A 6,317-nucleotide genomic window follows, 5' to 3' on the forward strand; every position below is an offset into this window, starting at 1 on the left:
AGAAAAAGCAACTAGCATTAAATGAAGAAGAATAGAAAAATGAAAATAGGGCATACACTTACCTGGTGTATTAGCCACTAAAGCCCCAATTTCTCGAAGCTTGGAACCAGGTATAGAGCCTCTGAGATCAGTGATGTTGTGCTGTGCTTGGCCACTTCCTGTGCCTGTACATTTATAGGGGGGAAGGCATCTGATCTAAGCAATGGGAATGAAAGGGGGGCACGGATAAAGGGATCGGCAAGGGTATCATTCTGTGATTCTCGACGTCCGTCCAGTTCAATTTGCGTGTGTGAGTGGGGATGGAGGGTAGGGTGTGGGGTTAAAAATATCTTTCCATGCCATGAAGTGCATAGCAGAACTCAGAAGTGAAAAGAAGGAAACTCAATAGATATTTGGAAAAAGCAGTCACACTTCAAATCAATGGTTGAAAGTGTCTCACTTGATCGAATGGAGGAGGGTAAAAGTGTTGACAATTGTTGATGCATAGGATATAACCAAAGCCATCATTATAATTAAGTAGCGGTACGTAAATCCAGCACAGGTTAATGAAAAAGAAAAACTACTTATTCATTTCTATATTCCTTGTATTGAAGAATTTCATTAATAAAGTAATTAACTTGTGCCTCTGTCAAGCATCTCCTGGTATTGTAGCAAAGACATCCTGTTCTGCATCTTCAGTTGCTCATAGAATTTAGCAATGAATTCTTCAGCATGCCTGTCAACCTGATGGTCATTATCTTCACTGAACGAGTTCAAGATCCTTCGACACATTGGAGACAACAAAGGGCTCAGCCTCTGAAGAGAAGGCATCTTGTTATGATCAAGGTAATCCTTGCTGAAGTATTCATTGTTGTGATCCAACTTGGGAATAACAATAGTGTTAGGCTCTTCCTTTTCTTCAAATTGATGTGGATGAATGCATGGAAAGTGAAGCATATGTGTGGGAAATTAGTGATGTTTTCTCTTGTCCATGTTGAAGATGGCAGGGTTGTTGCTACAGGAGAATTCTTATTCTTGAAGCCCAAAGCCAGTCTGGTTGCTACTGTCTTTGGAATGGTGGAACACCAAATTCCTCAAGCTTTTTCCATAAACTTTGCCTCTCTCCATCATCAGATGCATGTCCATGAGCATCTTGCACTTGGAGGTGAGGCCTTTTCTGATCATGAAGAAAGCTATCCACACAAATCTCCAAAGACCCTTTGATGAAACATGATTTACACCAGAATGGATATTCTCCATTTCTTGCAATTTCTGGTCAAACCTCACAAGGTCTGATACTCACAAAAAAAAAAAAAAAAAAAAAAAACCAATCTGATCAAATTCTATTAAAAAACCAGGAGGGGGCTTGAACAATACAAAGGCTTGCAATGCCTGGGAGATGTGAAACCTTAGAAGGTGAGTTGATGAAAGGGCGTGGAATGCCTCTAGCTTATATTTAATAGTGAAGGAATGATGTAATGACAGAGGAATTGATAATGGGAAATTTGCAAAAATGATGTGCACATGGTAATGGAGGCTAAAAATGTTTGATCACAGCTAGGGTTAGACATTATTAAACTTGTGGGGAAGTTTCATCCACATAAAATGGACATTAAAAAATTTACAGTTAAGAGTTGTCAAACACGTATTGAAGGTTGTCAACTCTACTTTACTGGCACATGCCTCTTTGTTGAAAGTACCAAATCAGTTTTTTTTCGCTATGCACTACTATAGTCTCCTCCCTACAGGAAAGCAATAACACGCCAATCAAACATCCATTTCGTTTCAAACAGAGTGACCACTATGGTAATGGATCTGTCACTGTAATAAAAAACATATAGGAATGTCCTGCACTCTTCTCTTTTTGGCATTTTGTCAGTGTCTTATAAGGTTATACAAACATGGGTGACATTGACTAGAGGTTTAATTTGATATCAAAGTCCACTTTAATCTCACATAAGTGGGGAGACGGTTGTCACTGTTATGACAACACAATGACACAAGTAATTTGAGTGAGACATCGTCCAAACTTTTCATATAATCATATCGTTTTTCACGTTATAGGGGGGCACTACTAGATCATTCTAGTGTTATGTAATCCAGCAAAGTGATAAAATTACATGCCTACTAGTCAGTCATGCATATATCAATTTTTATGTGGACCCATTGATTCACATACCAATGGTGCTTATAGTGTCACTGTAAATCTCGTGCTCACCTATTTCACATGAAACATTAGGAGTGCATCGATAAGGTGTTTTCCTTGTGATAGCTATCTTTGTGATTGAACTCCTAGAAAAGGGTGGTTGAATGGCAAATTCATTGAAGGGCTCAGCCTCTGAAGAGCAGGCAGCTTGTTATGATCAAGGCAAACCTTGCTGAAGTATTCATTGCTATGATCCAACTTGGGATGAACAATAGTGTTAGGCTCTTCCTTTTCTTCAAATTGATGTGGATGAATGCATGGAAAGTGAAGCATATGTGTGGGAAAGTAGTGATGTTTTCTCTTGGCCATGTTGAAGATGGCAGGGTTGTTGCTGCAGGAGAATTCATATTCTTGAAGCCCAAAGCCACTCTGGTTGCTACTGTCTTTGGAATGGTGGAATACCAAATTCCTCAAGCTTTTTCCATAGACTTTGCCTCTCTCCATCATCAGATGCATGTCCATGAGCCTCTTGCACTTGGAGGTGAGGCCTTTTCTAATCATGAGGAAAGCTATTTGCACAAATCTCCAAAGACCCTTTGATGAAACATGATTTACACCAGAATGGATATTCTCCATTTCTTGCAATTTCTGATCAAACCTCACAAGGTCTGATACTCACAAAAAAAAAAAACCAATCTGATCAAATTCTATTAAAAAACCAAGAGGAGGACTGAACAATACAAAGGCTTGCAATGCCTGCGAGATGTGAAACCTTAGAAGGTGAGCCGGTGAAAGGGTATGGAATGCCTCTAGCTTATATTTAATAGTGAAGGAATGAAGTAATGACAGAGGAATTGATAATGGGGAATTTGCAAAGAAGAAGTCCTAAGACAGCTTGATTGGTTCGTCACTAGTGTGGTACCAAGCAAGCAGGTAACCCACTTCAAAATAGAAAAAATTCGAAATCGATGCGCACATGGTAATGGAGGCTAAAACTATTTGATCATAGCTAGGGTTAGAAATTATTAAACTTGTGGTGAAGTTTCATCCACATAAAATGGACATTAAAAATTTTACAGTTAAGAGTTGTCAAACACGTATTGAAGGTTGTCAACTCTACTTTACTGGCACATGCCTCTTTGTTGAAAGTACCAAATCAATTTTTTTTTGCTATGCACTACTATAGTCTCCTCCCTATTGGAAAACAATAACATGCCAATCAAATATCCATTTCCTTTCAAACAGAGTGACCACTATGGTAATGGATCTGTCACTGTAATAAAAAACATATAGGAATGTCCTGCACTCTTCTCTTTTTGGCATTTTGTCAGTGTCTTATAATGCTATACAAACATGGGTGACATTGACTAGAGGTTTAATTTAATATCAAAGTCCACTTTAATCTCACATAATTGGGGAGATGCATGTCACTGTTATGACAACACAATGACACTAGTAACTTGAGTGAGACATCGTCCAAACTTTTCATGTAATCATATCGTTTTGCACTTTATAGGGGGGCACTACTAGATCATTCTAGCATTATGTAATCTAGCAAAGTGATAAAATTCCATGCCTACCAGTCGGTCATGCATATATCAATTTTTATGTGGACCCATTGATTCACATACCAATGGTGCTCATAGTGTCACTGTAAACGTCGTGCTCACCTATTTCACATGAAACATTGGGAGTATGTTGATAAGGTGTTTTCCTTGTGATAGCTATCTTTGTGATTGGACTCCTAGAAAAGGGTGGTTGAATGGCAAAGTCATCAATGTTTATTATGTTTTCCTTATGTTAGACATCTCCATGTACAAATCACAAACCTCTTGATACACTAAAAATGAATTCATGAATGGTTATAGAAATGGTATAAAGAAGGAAAAACAATTATGTTAAACAAGACAGGCTTAGTGTCTTCTTTATTTATAATATTTTGAATGCAAGAAATTATTCTTATACTACAGATAATACCCATGTGCTCATACCTAAAGTGGAAAGTCTACTTAACAAATTTGCTTGAAATACATGATTAAAGCACCATCCACATCTTTACTCTTGGTACTCTTTCAGGTATCAATAGTTCCAAAGACTTACCAAATACAAAGGAAAGGCTGTCATTGTGTCAACACAAAAACAAAGGAAATACTGTTAGCACAAAAACAAAGACTTTCAAAACAAAATCCATTTAGTGTTACATCAATATAATGAATACCCCTACCACATGCAGTAATCTAGACGTGTGACCTGTAAAGCTATCTTATCTCAACCATATATGGATATTTCCATAAGGTCAGCTGGTTCTGGCAAAATCAATGTGAGCAGATAATACCCCTGTGCTCATTCCTGAAGGAGGACAATCTGCTTAATGGATATGTGTAAGATACATGTTAAAAGCACCAGCTACATCTTTACGCTTTGTCCTCTTTAAGGTATCAGGAGCTCCAAATACTTTCCAAAACCTAAGAGCCTCATCTCCTACAACCAATGCAACGATGTACGCATCTGGACTCTGAAAATACAAAACAAAAGAAAGTTTGTCAGCAAAAAGGCTAACACTGTCAGCAAAAACCCATTTAGCGATAGATCAATAGAATCAATACCTCTGCCTATTTGAATTGTAGGGGATGTAACAATTTATTCCTATAACAAAATCATTATGGTACATAGTATATTCACTACTCTTACCTGAGGAGATTACCCTTTCCATGTCAGACTTGTACATGTCTAGAACAACATCTCCATGTACAAATCACAAACCTCTTGATACACTAAAAATGAATTCATGAATGGTTAGAGAAATGGTATAAAAATGAAAAAAAAGTTATGTTAAACAAGAGAGGCTTACAGTGTCTTCTTTATTTATAATATTTGAATGCAAGAAATTATTCTTATACCGCAGATAATACCCATGTGCTCATACCTGAAGCAGTAAATCTTGTTAATGAATCTGCTTGAAATACATGTTTAATGCACCATCCGCATCTTTACTCTTGGTACTCTTTAAGGTATCAAGAGCTCCAAAGACTTACCAAATACAAAAAAAAATGGTGTCATTGTGTCAACACAGAAACAAAGGAAAGACTGTCACCAAAAAAACAAAGACTTTCAACACAAAATCCATTTAGCGTTAGATGCATCACTCTAGATGTGCGACCTGTAAAGCTATCTTATCTTAACCATATATGGATATTTCCATAAGGTCAGTTGGTTTTGGCTAAATAAATGTCAGCAGATAATACCCTTACGCTCATTCCTGAAGGAGGAAAATCAACTTAGCAGATATGCGTGAGATACATGTTAAAAGCACCAGCCGCATATTTACGCTTTGTCCTCTTTAAGGTGTCAGGAGCTCCAAAGACTTGCCAAAACCTAAGAGTCTCATCTCCTACAGCTAATGCAACAGTGTACCCATCTGGACTCTAAAAATACAAAACAAAACAAAGACTATCAGCAAAAAGGCCAAGATTGTCAACACAAACCCATTTAATGATAGATCAATAGAATGAATACCTCTGCCTATTTGAATTGTAAGGAATGTAACAATTTATTCCTACAAAAAAATCATTATTGTACAAAGTATATTCGCTACTCTTGCCTGAGAAGATTACCCTTTCCATGTCAGACTTGTACATGTCCAGAACAACATCTCCATGTACAAATCACAAACCTCTTGATACACTAAAAATGAATTCATGAATGGTTAGATAAATGGTATAAAAAAGGAAAAACAGTTATGTTAAAGAAGAGAGGCTTATAGTGTATTCATTATTTATAAAATTTTGAATGTGTTAGTGCCTAAATCTACCTCAGGCTAAGAAAGGTAGGATCAAGGGTAACATCAAACCACGCTTAACCTGGTAGTTAGCCCTACCAGGTCGGGAGAGGGCTCTCTCCTTGTCAATCTTAGAAAATATGGCCTATGAAACTTGAGATGACTGATTTAATGACTGATTTTAGGCTAGGTATGTGTACAGAGGTGTCTGATTGAATTTGATGATGTTTTGTTGGCTCAAATGTGAAAGGTAGATTTGGGTCCGGGGAATGAGGCTAAGTTTTGCAGAGATCTCTATGGGTCAAGGTAGGAAAATTTGGTACTTCAAATTGAGTGAGATGAAGAGCTTTTAGATAGGTGAGGAGTTGGAGAGGGCATGAAAAACTCAAGGATCCTCTTCAAACAACTGAAAAC

The 6,317-nt window shown here is 37.4% G+C and overlaps 1 pseudogene; it reads right to left on the minus strand.

Moving 5' to 3' along the window:
- Positions 1-612: 612 nt before the first annotated feature.
- On the minus strand, positions 613-1,248 carry LOC149154677 (uncharacterized; annotated as a pseudogene).
- Positions 1,249-6,317: the final 5,069 nt, after the last annotated feature.

The sequence above is a fragment of the Pinus tabuliformis genome, chromosome 9, assembly GCF_031772625.1.
Source record: "Pinus tabuliformis cultivar Carrire ecotype Pingquan chromosome 9, CPIR1, whole genome shotgun sequence".
Taxonomy (NCBI): Eukaryota; Viridiplantae; Streptophyta; class Pinopsida; order Pinales; family Pinaceae; genus Pinus; species Pinus tabuliformis.